This window comes from Lepidochelys kempii, chromosome 1 (genome assembly GCF_965140265.1).
Source record: "Lepidochelys kempii isolate rLepKem1 chromosome 1, rLepKem1.hap2, whole genome shotgun sequence".
Taxonomy (NCBI): Eukaryota; Metazoa; Chordata; order Testudines; family Cheloniidae; genus Lepidochelys; species Lepidochelys kempii.
Genome location: NC_133256.1, coordinates 264,498,404 through 264,519,755, shown reverse-complemented (window position 1 = coordinate 264,519,755; position 21,352 = coordinate 264,498,404). Strand labels below are relative to the sequence as shown.

The window sequence follows — 21,352 nt, the reverse complement described above, 5'->3', positions numbered from 1 at the left end:
TGGGCTGCTGCAGGATTAAAGAATGTGCTTACTGGTGTCTTCAGCCAATCAGGAGCTCAGGATCATTACCGACTCAGCTGAGGGCAAAGAGGTGGGTCTGGGTTCGGCTGTGGATCCCTGACCTTTGTTGACCTTTCTTTTAGGACAACCTGTGGATATGATGTTTTGGACCTGTATTAATTCTGGCTTCCTCAGAATATCTGAGCTTTCCCTCTCCCCGCCATGCGTTGTTACTAACACCTAAACAGTCTCTTTGAAATTATTCTAATCCATTTCATGGTATGGCAAAAATCCATCCTTGACCATTTTTAAAGGATATTAAAATCTAAAATCATTTTTAATTGCAAAATATGTCCATTTGGGAGTATTCAGATTTACATTTCACATTCGGGTCCATATAGAACCCAAGATCCAGCCCGCAGTGTGAACTATACCGTGTAGTAGGATTAGGAGCAATTTCCCCTGCTGGTGGAATACTTAAATGCACCTGACTTAAATCCACAGATTGGGTAGGCTCTCATTTTTTAAAACTCCATAAAGGTGCATATTTCCAAACCTGTATATCTCTACTACAGATTTCCTCAAGTCTTTCTGTAGTAGGATACACATCATATGCACCAAAATATTTAATCCAACAATAATTTTAATTGATGAAACTTTTACATATACATGCCACATAGATCTGCTACTATGTAGGTCCAATAATATGTTGAAAACCGTACTGATTTTCACAAGGCTAATTGTGAACAAAATCCCAGCAACAAAATCCCTGTTTTTAAGTCTTTAGTATGCTTTCCTTTTTAGGGTAAAATAAAATAAATCTTTGAAGAGGTGGCAATTTTCAGTGCTTCTCCTGTATACATAATAGATCATGGCTAGCAGATTTTGGGTTAACAATACTAGAAGGTAGGGGCAAATTAAGTCTCAAACTTTTATTCTGTGTTGTTTGTTTGTTTGTTTGTTTATTTGTCCTGACTTTAGTATGACTGCAGAGACATAGAAGCCAGTGTATCTGAACGGCAATGTGAAGACCTCATATTGGGTACCTTTCATGCTTTATCCTTTGAAGGGAAGCCACAGCACATGCAGTCAATTTATTTGTGTAGGTGAAAATAAAGCCTCACTGGGGTTAAGAAGCAGATTACCCTATGAGTGTTCTTGTATAAGCAGTGGAATGTGAGGTTTGCCTCAATGTTCTGCTGTCAGTGCTTTGGTCAACTGTCATGCTGACACAGCTCAAGCTCTTCTGATTGGTTGTTTGCAATGACTGATTAAGAATATTGATGCGGTCTCTCGGTTCCTTTCCACTTGGAAGAGAATTCGGTTTTCCCCACCCCCAGGCCACCTCTAGGATGCAAGTAATTGTGAGACTATGAAGATCGAAACAGAGCAGCCTGAGTGACTGAGGAAATACAACAGTCTGTTTTAACGGCAGAGCTATGTAGCAGTTTTCTTCAGACTTCTTAACATAGATTATACAGCACAAACTGCTTATAGGTTTTGGAAGGCTGTGAGAGGACTTACTGGTTGTATACTAGTATTTTTTATATATCATCACACTATCTTGCCTGTGTCTGGACAGCTGTGGTCAGAGCTTCATTTGGATGTCTTTCTTTTGAAGATACATAAAAAGGATCCTTAATCTGATTCTCTTTGGATCTTTCTATTTTGATGGTAAGTGCCAGCATGTATTGGCTGAGCATAGCTTCTTTGCTGCAGTGCTCTCTCCCTCTCTCCCTCCCCTTTTATTCTCAGCTAAGCCTAGTGACCTTCATTCAGTAACTAATGCTCATTTTCATCTGCTTCATGTTGCAGTGTTTTTAGCCAACTGAAATAAAACTTTTTCTTTATTTTTCTCCTGAAAACCTGCGCTTTTAAATACCAGTTGAAGTCTGAGTCCTATCTCTTTGTCCTTGAAACAGGAGGCATGGGAACGTGTTCATGGTTGTAAGCGGCAGCAGTGTTACAGGCATTCGGTGTAACTGAATGAAATTACAGATTTGATAAAGGTTACTCATGCATACAGGTCTGCACCACAATACTGGAAGGACAAAAAAGCCTGCACTTGACTAGCCATCTAGAAAACTCTGTAATTCTTCAGCTTTAAGTGTGGTGCACACGTGTGGATTGTGCCAATGATTGCTATCCTCACCATAGTTAAGGAAGGTTCTGTCCGTATTTCCAGTATAAACCCTTCTGTTCAGGCATCTGCAAGTTGGACGGTAAAATTCACTCTGAGCTGACCCCTAAAAACCTACTCTGAGTGGGCTGGGGGGAGAGCTGACTGAATGAGCTACCAGGTCTTTCCTTCTGTAATCTGTGTGATTCTAAATTCTTCACCTCTGAAAGTGCTTTTATAACGCTTCAGAGGAAAAAATGCCTTTACGTTACAATAACAGAAACCATTCGCTTGCTTCATCCATGCTTCATGCTATGTTAACAAGTCTGTTTTTAAAAACAAAAAATAGGAAGGTTGTTATTTAGTCTGTAACGGAAAATATGTCCTGGAGGTATTTGTTTCTAAAAAGAGGTTGAGCCATTGAGGATTAAAATGATGACAGCACAACGGCAAACTGGTACCTTTTTTAAAGAATATTTTTACAGCATATTTGGTAGCAGGAAGCCATAGTATGCAAATATTTCTTATGACTAAATGTATTTCATATTGTGACTCCATAATGTGGATTATCTATGTATGTCCATTGTACAGTGTAAGAATAATAAACACTTTGCTAAGTCATCGGGGGTCCACTGATGGGGTAGGATACAACACTACAGTTGAAGCTTGTTACGGGCTGATGTAAATCCTTGCACAGCTACCTACAAGCAAGGCAACATGCAGATATGCTGCACCCCTTTTGTTCACTGAGGCAGGATAAGGGCAGAGTTTCTTTTAACTCGGAATTTTCTCTTATCAGGGTAGGCTAGAGAGATGCTGCTGCCTGGAAATCAGTTTTCATTGTTGAACGTATATAAATTATGGATTCCTTAATAAAGAAATCTTTTGTTAGTGATGTAGCCTGTGATCTAGAGTACGTGTTTTATTTGCTTAACTGTAGATGTTTATCTTTCTCCTCCAAAGTGAGTGAAGACTTTAAATATTGCCATATAACCACCTGAATCTCTTTCCAACACTTTGGGCCCAATCCGGCCTTTATTGATAGGAGGAGGCAGGGCTTGCTGTTTGCGCAGTAATTGCAGGAGGTGCTAGATGCTATGGTGATGGGGCCATATACATACCTGTATGTGTGGGTAGCTGCACTGTGTGGTGGGGCACACACTACTTCTCCTCTGAAACAGAGCAGCGTGCGCCAACATTTAGCATGTGTTGGAGAGGACACCACACGCTCCAGACTGTTGAGGTCTGGGTAGGCTCCCTAACATGCAGACCCAGACATCTTGAGAGGGTGATGCACCGGTTGGTGCAATACCGTTTCCTGTCTCCCTCCCTACTGTGCTGTTGAGTGCTGGAGTTCTGCTGAGTCCTAGGTTTGGGATCCTGCCCTGCTGCTGTATCTGTGGGAGGTAAAGATGTCTGTTATCTTTCTCTATTAAGACACCTGTGCAGTACAGAGAAAGGTTTCATCCTTTCAGAATGTTTTAGCAAAGCGCTTCTAAAGTGCTTGGGTGCTGCATGCTACCAAAAATATTCTGTGCTTTCAAATGCATGGGGATTATTGTGTTTTTTGATGTGGGTAATAGAGGCTATTTGGATTATTTTCTTTCTATTTTATTAATTTCTGGTGACTGTAATTAAAATGTAGAAGTAACTTCGTGTTTTTGAAACCAGCAGGAGTCTTCCTAATGCACACATGGAACTATCAACTCCAGTGCATTACTTTTGACAGAGTAGATTCAGATCGCTGTTGACATACAGTATTGACTGAATATAACATAATTCTGTGTGTGTGTGTATATGTAAAACTATATCCACACATACTGTTTTGTTCCCTGTAATATTTTTGTAAATTTTATTTAAAATATATACAAAATAATTTGTAAAAATGCTTGCACAAGTCTGGGTAACTGATTCAAGGCAGCTGAATTTGAGAACTTTTAAAGATTAGAGTTAAAAAATAACACATTATACTGTACTTACTTTAAAAAAGATTATTAGAAAACCACATTTTTTCCCGCTCCCCAAAACAACGTCTCCTCTCAGCAAACAGCTAACCAGGCCTTCTCTCAAAAATGACACATACATTTGAAAAATGAATTTCTTGCAAAAGTTATTTTTGATTATTTCTTAAAAACTAGACACAAAACCATGTCTTACCAGTGCAATGACAAATAGTTGAAAAGCCAAAACTACATCAGAATATGTGTTCCCACTTACCTTTTTCTAAAAAGTTTTCCATGTTGGGGAGAGGGAGAAGAAATTATCAAATTTACTTTATCATAACTTAGCTCCTCAATATTGAGAGCTGAATCTTGCAATAGAATGTGCTAGTGTGGACCCTTATGTCTATGCTCTGTCCACTTAAATCAACAAACTGTACGTCTCTGTCGATAGTCTGTGTTAGCAAATCGCACTGCAGGATCGGGGTGTAAAACATAATGATGGAAAAAATATGGGGGCTAAGGATGAGGGGGAAATTGCTAAAATAACATTGTCTTCATAAGTATAAATGCTTTTTAATTCTCATAAAGCTCTGAAGAAATGCTCTGATTTGGGGCTGCGCACACAGTTCTTCCCTGTCTCACAGCATGGTGTCATGTTAATTCCTTTGCAGAGTGTCTGAAGTCTGCATAGAAAACAACTGCAGGGGAAAAAAGAAAAAAAGGAAAAAGCCCTGTTCCTTAGTGAGCTAAAAACACCCATTGGTCTGATGAAGTCTCTGCATTATTTTTTCTGTATATATTTAATGTGCATTCTTCATCTTGATTTGGCCATGGGAGCAGGTTCTTTAAAGGTTTATACTCACCTAAGACTATACAGATACTCAATCCTACACATTTATAGCAAATATTTAACATACAGAAGAACTACATTTACAAATAGCTCACTTGATTTCCATGTAACTTTTTCCGTTTTCTTGCTATGTATTTCATCACATCCTTTTCAGCTGCAAATATATTGTCTTTTCTTTTTCTGTTATACACAGTGCTGTCTTTTCTCTCCTGTGAAACATAAACTCCAAATGTTTCAGTATTATAAATGACGTAAAAATTACCCTATCTTATGATCCTGTCCTGTAGCGGACATTCAGACACTTTAAACTACTCTCCCATAACTTATTAGGCAAACCTGACCACAGACCAAATTCAGGTCTCAGTTACACCCCTGTAAATCTGGAGTGACTCTATTCAAGCCAACGGAGTTACTCCAGATTTATATTGGTGAAACAGAGTAAAATTTGGCCCCATGCCTATTCGGCTAGGGCAAATTATTAAAGTAATCTCTTAATCCAGCGTTTCCCAAACTTTTTTGGCCACGGAACTCCTGGTATATATTTATGGAACACTTCTAATATTATTTTCTAGTCATTTGGTTTTCAAATAAAAATGGCATTATTTATGCTCAAATATATTTTATTTTATAAAACAAGCAAAAATACAAATTTAAAATAACTTGAACTAACCATTTCTAACTGGAAAGCGCGTATAAAGCAGTACAAAAATCAGGTGCAAGACCCTTCTTTTAAATTACAATTCTTTCCCGGAACACCAATTCACACCATGCGGAACACCAGCGTTCCGCGGAACACAGTTTGGAAACGCTGTCTTAATCTATAGGTATATTTGTTTTGGGTTTTGTGAATATGAAACTCTATGAGAAATTTAAATGGAGTAATTTTCACTTTTAAATTACTGCATAAATATTTATTCTGTGATTGGCATATCTCTCTCTTCAAAGTTGAGTCAAGCCAATTTTATTTCAGTGGTAATACTAGATCAAGAACTTTACATAGTTATCTCATTTACAATAACGCTCAAATCAAGCTGTTTTAAATTAGAAGTCTAAAACTGGGATTTACCAGATAGTTCTTATAACATGAAATGGAAAGGATTCCAATATCACAACACATACCGTCTTCAAGGGTCCTCTCTATAAGACCTACAAGACTTGTGCACCATTAAGTGGTGCCTAGGCACATGAATGAATTTTGTCCCAAGAAAACACAGGTAGTGAAAGCTTTTTCATTATGCCTCTCTTCCATGTAAAAGGGAAAATGTAGATATATCTTAAAATATATATGTAGGATGGTGTTTGGGGGTTACTGGGCAACTCCCCAAGGCAGGAGCAAAGCTGGCTTCTGCAGGAGAAGGTGGATAGCTAGTGAGAGCAGGCTGGAAGCTTAGGGCAGGAACGGGGCAGGCTGAAAGCCGGGGTAGGCCATAACACCATGAGGAAGAGTTTCCAGCCATGTGATGACATTGCACAGACTGGCTTGCCGCTCTTCCTGTGGGATTTAATAGCTGTCCCTGGGGGTCATCTGACCCAGTCCTTGCTCACACCTGCTGATGCACACATGAAGGATGAGTCATCGCAGGTTCTGCCGAATGATGACTCATTGCAGGCTATAGTTGAGGGCTTACCTCATATTACCCCCTCTTCAAGAGCATCTCTCAGGTGTCTTTGGACCAGGCTTGTCAGGACTAGGTTGATGAAATTCATGGACAGCTTGGATGTCAGTAGCCCAGTTCCCACCAGCATTCCTCTAGGCCATATCCCTCCCTCTCTCCCAGTCAACCAGGTATAGGACCTTTTTCTGAAAGATCTTGGAATCAAGAATTTGCCTTATGCGATACTCCTCTTGTCTCTGCACCATGACAAGAGGGGTGATGAGGCTGTTTTCATCTGGGGAGGCAATTGGGTATGTGTTTCATTAAAAGGAAGACATGAAACACAGAGTTCACTTGCATCCTGGGGGGCAACTGGAGACAGAAGGTGACCAGGTTATTTTGTTGAATGACCAAAAAGGGACCAAGGGACCAGCAGTCAAGTTTAGTCAAGTTTTCAGGAGGGATAGGCAGTGTCCGTATGTTGTGTGGACAGCCATATCTTGTCCCCAACAGTAGCTGGAGGGGCAACTCAATGATGGCAGTTGGTGAAGCGTTTATAGTCCTCCTTGGCAGCATCCAACTGGGGTTTCAGTTCCTCCTGGACATGGTGGAGGTGTTTAGCAAGGTTAGAGGCTGCAATGATGTGGGAAGTCAGTGGTAGGGATGGTTGGAATCAGAGGTGAAAGCCATCGTTGGAAAAGAAAGGGCTTTGGTAGGTGAATTTGTGATCAGAGTTGTTACAAGCAAATTCTGCAAAAGGTAAAAGTTGGACCTGTCATCCTGGTGGCGATTAATAAAACAACAGAGATACTGCTCCAAAATTAGATTCACCCATTCCCATTGTCCATCCGTTTGGGGGGTGATATGCTGTGGAGAGGTGCAGGTTGATGTTCAAGAGGCGGAATAACTCTTGCCAGAAGTGGCAGACAAATTGTGATCCGTGGTCAGACATGATGTTGGAGGGTAATCTGTGGGGCTTAAAGACAGGATCAAGGCACAAACAGGCTGTCATATGCACTGTGGGGATCTTCCAATAGTGCATGAAGTGGGCAGGAGATTAATGACTACTAGTATGGCTGTGTGGTCCTGAAAGTTGGGGAGGTCTACAATGAAGTCCATAAATATGGACTCATAGGGTAGGGAAGGAGTAGGTAGTGGGACCGTGGTGCCCATAGATTTATTACAGTGGACCTTTGTCCAGCAGCATACCTTGCAAGAGTCAACGTTGGCCCGAATGGAGACATGCAATCTTGGCCAATGGAAATGCCGCAAAATCAATGTTATCATCTTCCACTGCCTGAAGTGGCTGGCTGGAGTGAGTCATGGCATAGTTAGAGAATTGCAAGGTGAGACGGATCTTCTGGGACATAAACACAGTCTCAGAATAATATTACCCCAATGGTCTTGGTGACACTCCCAACAGTTGTGCAAGAGCATGAGTCCCAATTTCATGGCAGACTGTTAGAAAACCAGGTCACAAACCCCAAATTAGTCATGAGTTCTAAACTTAGATTTAGGATCTCTTGGTTTTGTTCAGGAAACTCCTTGCCCGTCCCCTACAGTCCCAGCAACAGAGCTGCTTAGTTCTTAGTCCCAAATTAGTCATGAGTTCTAAACTTAGATTTAGAGATTTAGGATCTCTTGGTTTTGTTCAGGAAACTCCTTGCCCGTCCCCTACAGTCCCAGCAACAGAGCTGCTTAGTTCTTTTTGTTTTGGGTTTTTATCCCCTTCCCTCCATGTGCTCTCAACTGCAAACTCAGCTGGTGGGAGGAGTCCACTTGCATGACTCATCTTCACAAGGAAAAGAGCAGAACAATAAGAGTCTTTAGTTCTTTTGCTGATGATTTCTCAATCCAGATGTAGAGAGTTTCAAGGTGTAAAAAACAACCATAGCCTTTGTTTTGGGAGGAGCATACAATTTCTGTAGAAGAGCATCTCTTCCTACTAATTAATGTCCCTCTCCTGTATGGTGATTTGGTGATTCATACAGTCAGACGCTCACACTAGACCTGCCTAAATATTACATTACAATATGGAATACAGATATTACAAGTAAGATTAATGCATGCAGCTCACTAGCTTTTGATAGAGTCCAAACATTTTCTTATAATTCTAATGTCTATCCCAGAGGCATGCAAGCTACAGCCCACAGGCCGTGTCTGGCTCATCAGATCTTTTAATCCGGCCCTCAAGCTCCCGCCGGGGAGCAGGGTCAGGGGCTTGCTCCTTGTCACGTGACTCCTGGAAGCAGCGGCATGTCCCCCCCTTTGGCTCCTGCACATGGGGGCAGCCAGGGGGCTCTGCGCACTGCCCCCTACCAAGTGCTGCCCCCGCAGCTCCCATTGGCTGGGAACTGCGGCTAATGGGAGCTGCAGGGGCGGCAACTGTGGACGGGGCAGTGTGCAGAGCTGCCTGGCCATGCCTCCACCTAGGAGCTGGAGAGGGGGACATGTTGCTGCTTCTGGGAGCTGCTTGAGGTAAGTGCCAACTGGATCCTGCACCCCTAACCTCGTCCCAGGCCCAAACCTCCTGCACCAGCCCTAATCCCCCATCCGCCCTCACAACCCCTCGGTCCTAACCCAGAGCACCCTCATGGAACCCCAAACCCCTCATCCCCAGCCCCCCCACACCCTAATCCCTTGCCACAGCCCAGAGCCCCCTCCCATACCCTGAATGCCTCATTTTTGGCCCTACCCCAGAGCCCACACCCCCAGCCAGAGCCTTCACCCCCAATTTCGTGAGCATTCATGGCCTGCCATACAATTTCCATACCCAGATGTGGCCCTGAGGCCAAAAAGTTTGCCCACCCCTGACCTATCCCATAATATTAACCCACAAGTGAGCCAGACAGATTTCAGCTTTGAATCTGTCAGTGTTTAGTTGAGACGGGGGGAACTTGGCATGAATTGGCACTTGATCTGTCAGTGTTACAGTCTTTACCTGCTGCGAGGGACTCCCTTTTGTGTGACAACACAACTCCCCTGCTATTGTGATAGCACAGCCCCTGGATTGCATAAGCGACCCTGTCTGTCTCCATGATGAAAAACTTGGATGGGTGCATTAATACGGGTGTTGAAGTGAAGGCCACCTTCAAGTTATTCAAAGGCCAGTTGAGCCTCCAGTGTCCAGAAAAAGGCAGAGGGCAAACAAGGTGCAATTTATTTCAGCTGTGACTGGGGCCGGCCCCAGAACTGGACTTGCAAGTGGGGCTGATGTGGGGGGGGGTCTGCTAGTGTTGGGGCACATGCTAGGGTTTCCAACTTTCTAATTTCTGAAAACTGGACACTACAGCAGGAGTGGAACTGGAACCTCCTGCTCCGCCTCTTCCCCCAATGCCCTGCCCCTGCTCCACCTCTTCCCTTGAGGCCCTGCCCCCAGCGCCTCTCCTACCCTCCCCCTGTAGCTCATTGCTATCCCCCTTCTCCCTTCCTCTTCGCTTGATCCTCTCCATCTCCCTCCCCCTCACCTCCCCAAGCTGGGCTTCCTCTGCTCCAGGGCTGGGACAGGAGCTGCAGCCCCTGACACAGAGCCTGCTGCCTGCCCACGAGATGCAGGTAAGAGGCAGTCCCGGCTGATCAAGGGCTGGTGCTGGTTGATGACCTGGCACCTTCCCTTCCTGTGATAACTGGATTTTGGTGTCTGTTCAGTACATCTGACTGGACACTGGATAGGTCCCTTTTTGACTGGATTGTCTGGTCAAAAACTGGATACCTGGCAACCCTAGCACATGTGAGTAGTAGAGGGGGTCTGTCTGGGGACTCTGATCCCCTTGTTATGTTCAGCCATGATCCCTCTATCAAGGCTGAACAAGGTCATTTACTGGTATCATGGCAGGCCTGAATGTGCGGTGGCACCCTGAAGCAAAGTGGCCGCACCCTCCACAGTACAGACAGAGGCCAATCCAGCACTGGGACTCTCTCTCAGTCTGTGTGGCATCTTTGAATGGTGTGGATTTTCATGGGCTCTGGTCTGGTACTGGGCAGAATGCATTTTCAGGGGGTTGTGGTACTAGGCTGGGGTCCAGTGTAAGTCCTCCTCTTCTCCAGGCATTGCTCAAGCAGCCTGTTGTCTACTGGGATACCAAGCTTGAGGTAGGACGACAACTCAGCAGGGGGGTTGACCTGAGCCAGCTTGTCCACTATGGTGGTGCTCAGCCCTGGAGGAAAGTAATAAAACTCTACTGCCTTATTCCAGGCAGTATTGGCAGACAGATGCTGGAGGTGGGCTGCAGAGACTGAGACAGACTGTGAACTCTGCGTGAGGAAATGCAGGGCGACTTTGGTGGTCTGGGCCTCCTGGGCCATCAAATATGAGCAAGAAGAATTAGATGAATTCTTTGAAATGGTCCAGAAATGAGTCGTCCTGTTTCAGAAGGGGATATCCAGTCCAGGGCTTCTCCTGTTAGTAAACTGATAATCAGCCCCACCTTTGCCTGGTCATTTGAGTACCGGAACAAAGAGGCACATAAAAAGAACCCAGTATTCTTTTTCTTTTTAAAAAAAAAAACATGTCATGACTGGAGGATGTATAACTCGTGATTTTAAAATTCTTATGGTTGTCAAGCTATTTTGGGGTTGTAGATGTGCCTTCATTATGTTGTGAAGGCCAAAACTATAACTGAGTTCAAAAAAGAATTAGGTCCATCAATGGCTGTTAACATAGATGCTCAGGGATGCAACCCTATCCTCTGGGTGTCCCTAAATCTCTGACTGCCAGATGCTAGGAGTGGACGACGGGATGGATCACTTGATGTTTGCCTGTTCTGTTCATTCCCTCTGAAGCACCTGGCACTAGTCACTGTTGGAAGCAGATGCTTTGGAAAATCCCATTAGGCACATATCTGCATCTTTAGGCACCTAAATACCTTTAAAAAAATGACTCTCATAGATAGACTCATAGATATTAAGGTCAGAAGGGACCATTATGATCATCTAGTCTGACCTCCTGCACAATGCAAGCCACAGAATCTTACCCACCCACTCCTGCAATAAACCTCTCACCTATGTCTGAGCTATTGAAGTCCTCAAATCATGGTTTAAAGACTTCAAGGTGCAGAGAATCCTCCAGCAAGTGACCTGTGCCCCATGCTACAGAGGAAGGCGAAAACCCCCCAGGGCCTCTGCCAATCTGCCCTGGAGGAAAATTCCTTCCCAACCCCAGATATGGGCAATCAGCTGAACCCTGAGCATATGGGCAAGATTCACCAGCCAGATACCCAGGAAAGAATTTTCTGTAGTAACTCAGATCCCACCCCATCTAACATCCCATCACAGGCCATTGGGCCTATTTACCATGAATAGTTAAAGATCAGTTAATTGCCAAAATCATGTTATCCCATCATACCATCTCCTCCATAAACTTATTGAGTTTAATCTTAAAGCCAGATAGATCTTTTGCCCCCACTGCTTCCCTTGGAAGGCTATTCCAGAACTTCACTCCTCTGGTGGTTAGAAACCTTCTTCTAATTTCAAGTCTAAACTTCCCGATGGCCTGTTTATATCCATTTGTTCTTGTGTCCACATTGGTACTGAGTTTAAATAATTCCTCTCCCTCTCTGTATTTATCCCTCTGATATATTTATATAGAGCAATCATATCTCCCCTCAACCTTCTTTTGGTTAGGCTAAACAAGACAAGCTCCTTGAGTTTCCTTTCATAAGACCGGTTTTCCATTCCTCGGATCATCCTAGTAGCCCTTCTCTGTACCTGTTCCAGTTTGAATTCATCCTTCTTAAACATGGGAGATCAGAACTGCACACACTATTCCAGATGATGGCTCACCAGTGCCTTGTATAATGGTACTAACACCTCCTTATCTCTACTAGAAATACCTCGCCTGATGCATCCCAAGACCGCATTAGCTTTTTTTCATGGCCATATCACATTGGCGGCTCATAGTCATCCTGTGGTGAACCAATACTCCAAGGTCCTTCTCCTCCTCTGTTAATTCTAATAGCTTATAACTAAATTTTTTGTTATTAATCCCTAAATGCATGACCTTACACTTCTCACTATTAAATTTCATCCTATTACTATTACTCCAGTTTACAAGGTCATCCAGATCCTCCTGTATGATATCCCGGTCCTTCTCTAAATTGGCAATACCTCCCAGTTTTGTGTCATCCGCAAACTTTACTGTTAGCACACTCCCACTTTTTGTGCCGAAGTCAGTGAGTGACTTGCCCAAGGTCACACAAGAAGTCCGTGGCTGAGTTGAACCCAGGACTGTTAAGTCCCATTCTAGTGCCATATTACCTCAACCATTCTTCCCATCTTGATTGGTCATTCAGGGGAAACACTGACATTTCCTATATATAAAGTGCAGTCAAGTACACAAAGTAAGCTGGAAAAATAACCTAATAAGACTAATCTCTTAGTCTGTCATTTTAAATATGACTTGTAACAAGTAAAAAAATTAAGGCAGAAGTATGATTTTTAAATTGGTGTCCTTTTAGGTTTACCATGTTATTACAACATGCAAAGAAATATTTAGGATCTGTTTCCTAAGTAACTTTTGATACCATTGCTATCTTCCATTGTTTATTTAAAACTTCCTGTTTGTTTGTCTTTCCGCTGCATGCTATGAAAGGCTATTGAGATTTTCAGACAATCTAAAATTCCTGTTTTCACACTGTTACACTGCATGCCTGGCTAAGTGAGTCAGAATTCAAATAGGGTGTCCTGTGTAATTACTGCAAAGCAAGTCACCTTATTAGTTTAGAGACTTCAGGGTCAAAGTGCATTTTAGGGACTACGCTTAGCATTTAAGTCTTCTGAGCTGCATTTATAGAAATGCCTGCGATTAGAGAATTTTATCCATCATGAGTATTACATTGAATTCTTATATATCTTCTACACAAAATCATTATATTAAAAGAATGTTAAGGGTGCAAACACAAGCATTCATGAGTTAAGAAATGCCAGTATTAAGGCTGCCTTTGCAATCTTAATTTGGCCCCCTTAGGCATGTGCACTATGATACAGTCTTTAATTACACGATCACACACTACGTTTTCCATATGATGCCTACCTCATTCAGTGCACATTATGGACGGTGCTCCTTGAATGGGTGGCTGCTCAATATTTCTTTTTGTCTTCATCATTCAGTGTGTGACCCCATGCATCATTTACTGCTTACCCTTCAGCCCCTGCTCTGAATAAAGAATTATACGTTTTTTCATTGACTCTTTTATGGAACTCATCACCATAGTACCTGAGTGCGTGTGACATGTTAATGAATTTATCTTCACAACTACCCTTCAAGATAAAATGGCATAATTATTCCCTTTATCATTTTAGGATTTTATTCTATCTGGGGATCTGAGGACCCGAGAGATGGAGGTTCAAAGGGTCCATTAGTGTTGGGTGCTGAATTTCAGATGCCTAGCACCTAATTTTTTTGAAAATATTTAGCATTTTCTAGCATTTATATAATTAGAGCAGAGCTTGCGTTGACTTCAGGAGCAGGTGAGAGTGTCCAGCCCTGCAGCTAATCTGGCCTGTAATGTCTCAAGTTGGGCACTCAGAAAATGAGGAACACACACTTTGTGGCCACACCTGAAAAGCTTGCTTTGTGTGACTTGCCCAGCATCGTGTGGCAGAGTCAGGGATAGATTCCAATTCTCCAGGGTGGCATTCAAATGCCTCAACCTCGGGACTCTCCTTTCTCTTCCTGCAATCTCCTACCTCATTCACAGCACACCTTCCAACTTCTGCAACCTATGGGGCAGGGGCCCTACAAACAGCAGCCTCCTTCACTGCATGACCTTGATTTATTCCCTGAGCAGCATCCATCTTGTGCACTCAATAAGGCAGAGGTCTTGTGGAAAACTAGTAAAGGACATAGTGGAAAAATTGCTCTGTGGGCAAAAGGCAGAGAGGCATTTCATCGCTGTGGATATGGTTATTACTGAAAGTACAGGGAGCCCCTCAAGTAGCTGTTATATGAGAATGTATGATTTAAGTATTTTGAAATGTAATTGTGTTTAAAAATGTCTTCTGTCTTGAAGAAATGATGAGAAGTTGAGGCAGCCATGTTGTGTGGAGGAGCTCTAAGAACAGCAGCGATCAAGAGTGCTGGATAGTTACACTGGTAGTTATTAGTTAGTGAGAGTCTGATCTTGTTTCACTAAAGAAAAGAAGAGTTTTCAATTGGAGTCGGACTGGGCTTTACATGTATAGCATCCTTGCCCTCTAGCTGAGACCATTTCATTTCAATGTCAAGGCACTCTTAGCTCATCTGAGAAAACGGCTATGCTACAACTTGCGGTACATATGGAAAAGGTCAAATTCTGTGCAAGCCTAGAAACGTGAGTTTTCCTGATAGCAGGAAATGTGACATGCTGATGGAATTCTACCCCAACAGGTGCCATATGCTCCACACATTTTACAATGGTTTTAGTGTTTCAGTTTTGCTGAGTATGTTCAGACACCAAGTGAGAGGAGATAATTCAGAGGCAGGTTCTTCAATTAATGAGGGAATGAAAGAGACACTGCAGCTCATCTGATCTTGTATAAAGAATATCACTAGAAATTGGAAAAATTGAAAATCCTTAATGAAAGAGTAGAACAGAATCTAGTGCTGCAGTTGGTCAGGAAATCAGTTATGAGTAAAAATGCATGCTGTCTGTTTTCATCCTGCCCCTACTGCAGGGTATTTCCCAGTTCAGGCAGATGCAGCAGTTAGATATAACCAGCAAAATCTCTGCAATTAGAATTTGCAACAGTCTAGACTGATATCTCCCCAGTTGACTTTAGAATAAGTGTTCAAAGAAGTTTAAATCCAAGGTATCTAGCTCTGATGTGGCATGAAATGGTTATCAAATCTTCAGCAGATCAATTATAGCTTTTTTGTGAAATACAATTTAGTATTGAAAAGTGTTGATAATGTAAAAGTCTTGCAAAGTTCACAATAATAAGGAATAAGTAGGTGAGGCCAGGAGACAAGTTAGGCAGCCGATGTGATGTGATTACTGCTTATTTCACTAATCATAACTGTCTCGCCTTGTGCTCCCCTCTTCTGCTTGTTCTATCCACCTGTGTCTTGTACTAAGCTGGTAAGCTCTTTGGGACAGGGACTGTCCTTTTGTTATATGTGTGTACAGTGCCAGGCGCAATGGGACCCTGACCCTTGATTGAGATCTTTAGGTGCTACTGAAGTATAAATGAATAATGACAATAAGATGAAGTGTGAAGGAGTGGTAAGAGCACATTGGAGTCTGCTCAACGGTTTACTGGTTGTAGACAACACAGATGAAGTGAGGTTTGAGTTGGGTTTTAGCACAGGACTGGGGAATCAGGGGGCTAGAGGGAAGCACAGCAGGCAGGCAGATTATTCCATATTTTTTCACCCTCATTTTGAAGGATAATTTATAGCTGCTGACAATATATGAAGGCCAGATTCTGATACCCTTTCACTGAATATTGCCTTACTCTATAAATACAGGAACTCCTCACTTAATGTTGTAGTTATGTTCCTGAAGAATTCAACTTTAAGTGAAACTATGTTAAGTGAATCCGATTTCCCCATAAGAATTCATGTAAATGTGGGGGTTAGGTTCCAGGGAAATTTTTTTCACCAGACAAAAGACTATACTACACACACACACACACACACACACACACACTATAAGTTTTAAACAAACAATTTAATACTGATACACAGCAATGATGATTGTGAAGCTTGGTTGAGGTGGTGAAGTCAGAGGGTGGGATATTTCCCAGGGAATGCCTTACTGCTAAATGATGAACTAGCCCTCAAGGGTTAACTTGTTATTAATGTAGCCTCTTGCTCTACAAGGCAGAAGGAATGAAGGGAGGGGAGACAGCGTAGCAGACAGAGACACACACTGTGAGTGTGTGTGTGTGTGTGTGTGAGTGAGAGATGTGCATTTCCCCTTTAAGTATGCTGATCCCTGTCTTAAGTACAGTGCCTTGTTAATTAGATCAGCAAGCTGAGACCCACCTCAGCTGCTGCCTCCGGGACTGTCGTGTGTCCCCCCCACCTGCTGTATGGAAGATGGGGTAAGTGGGGTGCAAGAGCAGGGTGGAGGGAGACACCCTGACATTAGCCTCCCTCTTCTCTCTCTTCCCCTCTGTTCCCCCCCCCCCCACCCCGCACAGCAAGCAGGAGGCTCAGGGAGCAGCTCCAAGGCAGAGGGCAGGAGCAGCACATGGCAGTGGGGGGAGTGACAGCTGAACTGCCGGCAACTGATAGCCTGCTGGGCAGCTGCTGCACAGGGAACTTAGGGGAGCAGGGAGCTGCGAGGGGGGCTGCTGGTCCACCCTAGTTCCAAGCCCCAACCAGCTAGCTCCACTGGACTGCTCTTCCTACAAACAGTGGACAAAGCAGGTGGCTGCCAAATGACGGGAGCATTGCACAACTTTAAACGAGCATGTTCCCTAACTGATCAGCAATGTAACAACGAAACAACGTTAACCGGGACGACTTTAAGTGAGGAGTTCCTGTAGTCCCACTGAAACCAATGGGGCCACTCATGGAATAAAGAGCAACTAAACTGGAGTAAATGTATCACAGTCCGGCCCTTAGCTCAGTGCTGTACAGCACATAAAAAGGATAGTCCACATGCTGAAGGGTTTACGGTCTGAAAGATACAGAAAGCTGGGAGATCTTGAGCTGGGGATTTTTAAAATTACGCAATTGCTTTCTTTAGGCATTTTGGAGGAAGTAAGTTTTTAGAGACATTTGAATGAAGAGAGAGTTGTGACTTGATGAATTGAGATGCATAAAATCACATTTTCTCTCAAGTTTGGGAGCATACTTTTTCTTAACCTGAATCCAGAATAATACAATAAGTCTAAACCCCTCACAGTTAAAGGATTATATTCTCTTCCACAGATCACACTCCTATATTGCACTTAAAAAATAAAATATAAGAGGTTAATAACACTATGCTTAAATGTTATTGAGTTGTGAGATAATAAAGAATTGTTTGTTGTACTAATGAATTTATATTTCTTTAAGAGTGAGTGTAAGGACCCTGGAGAAATAAAAAGATTAATTTGTCAATGAAAGCTGGTCATAGGTATCCATCCACAGGCATAAAGTTCCTCTAGAAATCAGGTATTGGACTTTAAATACATGTTCAGGAGTCATGCAGTTTGTGTGATACATTTATCAAGGGATTAGTATAGGTCAATATAAATCCTATCGAAGAGCTGCTCAAAATTGATGTGAGAAGTCTATTTTAGTAATCTCTAAACTAATGAGCTACAATAGATCTCTGCTATCTGGATTACTACAAGGAAATTACTGAAGAATCCTTACTTAAATTATAGTCTTAGGGAAATTACAAATAAACAAACAAAACACCAACACCAGGGCCAGATCAATAAGTGTTATTACTTTTGAGCCGTCCGCCTCTGAGTCACTGGCTAGAACCCAGCTCAGGTGAGAAGCTGTTGCTATCTTTTAGCAAATTAGTTTCATGTAGGTGAAAGATGCCTAGTTAACTAAAGTCCACATCACAAAAAAACCCACTATGCCCAGTTGTGAACCTTGTTATCTGACAGTCTTAGCAGAGAGGACAAGCACCGAATAGGCACAGTGTAAAATGCAGGAAGACTGTGTGGAAGCTTGTTATTCTACTGAGATCTATTTCTCAGGGGCAAACTGTCAATATTATCCACAACAAGGCTTGGACTGAATAGCTGGATGAACTGTTTTAGTAAAAAAAAATTATATTTATTAATTTTATTACAGTCAGCCTTGAAAATAAAAACCAATAGGAAAAGAGAGTTATTAACAGCCATCAGTCCTCCCTCTGTAAAGCCCTCAAAGTATTTGAAAAATTTTATTAACTCTATCTAGAGAGATAGAGCCTTAATTAAGTAAAACAGAGTCAGATGTGGAAGAAAATAATGCAAAGTTTAGAAACACCACAGCTGCCATACAATGCAAATGTCACAAAATAATCATTGACAGGAAGCATTATAAAGAAATGAAAGCAAAGGCTCAGGCTGGCCACAAACTAATGGGTACTTGTAAATTAATGAAAGGAACATTATTGCAGTTCTGGAAGAGCTGAGTTCTAGGTACATTCCCCAACCGAATTCAGAGGACTTCCGTTCTCCCCATCTTATATTTTCTCCCTAAGCCTCTGACTCAGGCCATAATAAATAGTGGAGGCATTGTCATAGTCTTAAAATAAATAAATAAATCTTAACAGTTGGTGATGACCTGTGGCTGCCACTTACTAAGGAACAGCAAAATGAAATAATGATACTCAAGCAGGGAACCACAACCTTTAATGTCACAAACTTCCTCATTGAGCTGTTTGTTAAAAATCCCAGTGAGAGGTAATTAGACAATCAGAGTGTGAAGAGGGTTAACCATCCCCTTACAAGGCAGAGATAGATAAAAAAGTCCAGGAGCTCTACCTGGCAGCACCATATTGAATAACCGAGCCCTTAGTTTGGGAATTCTTATTCGTAGGATGTCTGCCTGACAAACTTGAAGTGTCACCCACCTCCACTTCCTTGACAAGAAAAAGTACTTTCTGTCTCCTCCCTACTCTAGTGCCTTCTGATGGCTACAACGAGAGGTCTACAGCCTTCTCACTTTTCCAAGAGGTGGGAAGTGTCTCTTCTACTCTGTCAGTCTGCTGGCGGACTATTTTTGGGTCCTTCTCTCCTATGAATAATTCCAAATCCGGCCTTTGCTGCTGCTCAGAGTTTTTCTCAAGTAGTAACAGTGGCAGGAAATGGATCTGATCTGGGTCAGTTTCACTGCTGCCTACAGGATTGTGAATAACTGCAATGAAAGCTGAACAGAACCTTCACTCTACTGCTGCATGGCAAAGCTAAGAGCAGCTGCCGAGGTACAGGAGCTGTCTGTTTTCAGACTCAGTGAAGACAACACTGAGTTGGCTTACGCTCTGCTCACCTTTGGACAGTTACCTTTACAACCATAAGGCCTTTTCTTTATCTTTTTATGAAAACTTGGACTCTGAAGAAATCAATGGCGAAGGCCCTCACATTAGCTACAGAGAGGATCCCATTTCTGGATTTTTCTAACTCTGTACGTAATTCACCACTGGAGTAAGCTGGTGCAATTGTACTGAACACAGGAACAAAAGAACAATAGAGAAATATATTTGCTTTAAAAACCTGTAATAAATTGATGGTGGGTTTTGTAGTTATTTAACTACTTTTGAATTGCCTTTTACTTGAGAGGGAGGTACGGTGCATTGGCCTGACCATAGCAATTAGAGGTTAGGGTTCCTACGTTCTGATCCTGACTCTGCCAGTGATTTGCTGTCTGGCCTTTGGGCAAGTCACTCAGGCCTTGTCTACTCCATTGGGCATTAGCCACAATTTCAGCCATCATTGTACCTGCACCAGGGCAAGTTTCCTTGTCTGTGCTGAGCGTATCCACTGGTACAACTAGACTCACGGCTGAAATCAGGGCCAATTCCCAACATAGATAAGGCCTTAACATCTCTACCTCAGATTCCTCATGTGCACAACGGAGATAAAGCTCACTTAATGGGTGTTTTGCAAATTAAAACCTTTGATTTCTGGTGAAAATTACTCTCAATATAGACGTTAAGTAAACAACTTTACTTTAATTATCCAGCTGTATGCTTGGTTTTCTGTAATTAGGTTAGCTAATTTGAATATACCACTTGGGGTGGAGTGTGGGAGTGAGGTTCAGAAGAGGAACTTTGGTGACGAATCAGTGTTTAATAAACAGGGTCGATCCTGAAACCCTGTTAACTAAAAATCCTGAATATTTAAAATCTAACTGTAGATTTTTTTTCTTTCCCCAAAGAGCCTTTGCTTATATTAGAGAGTAAGTTAGAGGAACATCCCTGCATCGCTCTCATACCAATCACAACCAAAAGTTTATTGAGTTCAAGATTTTTTTTTTAAAGAGTGAGTTCTACAGATCAGCAGGTTTCTTTGAAATTCCCTGCAGTAAACTACATGGACAGTGTGTTTTGCATCAGCAGTGTGGGTCCATTATAGCTGTACTGCCTTATCCACTGCCACACCAATACACATTTGAAAAAAGAATCAGGGATGTCCACAAGATTTAAACCACATCTTGAGTCTGGTGAGCCTCCAGTAGAATCAGGTTTGTCTTTACATTTCAGCTTCATTTTATGATGTCAGGTGTTTTCTTAAATTTATTCAAACATTGGATGTATTTATGGCTCTGTTGTTGCTATAATCTCCTTCAGTACGTAATACGTATTGAGACAAATATCGCAGGTACTCCTTTATGCTTAATCGGTGCTTGCTGGTCGACTGACGAAGATGAACTTAGGCATGAGTGTGCAAAAATTCCCTGCATGAATGAAACCTATTGCTAAAATGCATGCTAATTCCGGCTGTCTCCATTAGATATATAATTGACTTCGCAATACATACTAGTCCTTTTGACTAATTTAAACTATAGAGGCAGATTTTCTCTTGCACCGCAATGGAGGGAAGGGATGTAGTGGAGATGGTTACAATTCCCTGATTCTCAAACTGCTCTGGTTTATCCCTGACATAAATAGGAACAGCCTAGGGCCCTAAGAGCGAAAAAGAGCTGAGAATTGCTGTAGGAGCATTCTGTTCTGCCCCTCTCTCGCCCATCACATTCCTTCCCTGCCCTCAACACTCCCCTATTCTGGGGTGGGGGAGGGTGTGGTTAGCACAGGAGTCAGCTCTAAAAGGCTTCACACCAGATGAGAATTCCCCTCCCATGGAGGAGTTCTCAGTTTGACAGCTGTGGCCAGGCTACATCCCCCTTGCACCGCTCAGTTATGCAAAAGGAGACAGAACTGGGGTGGACAATTTAAGCCATTGTGGTGGTCAGAAATATTACAAAACCTGA

The 21,352-nt window shown here is 42.5% G+C and overlaps 1 protein-coding gene across 6 annotated transcripts in view; it reads left to right on the top strand.

The window, feature by feature from the left end:
* Window positions 1-1,363: 1,363 nt before the first annotated feature.
* ANO4 (anoctamin 4) overlaps window positions 1,364-21,352 on the top strand; it is a 288,922-nt gene continuing 268,933 nt past the window's right edge. For 5 of the 6 annotated variants that reach the window (XM_073327406.1, XM_073327405.1, XM_073327407.1 and 2 more), the window contains exon 1: window positions 1,364-1,674. The gene's annotated coding sequence lies outside the window, so the exon portion shown is untranslated. Of the gene's footprint in view, window positions 1,675-3,465; window positions 3,526-21,352 lie in introns of those variants that run through there. The other variant, XM_073327401.1, reaches the window with a different exon arrangement.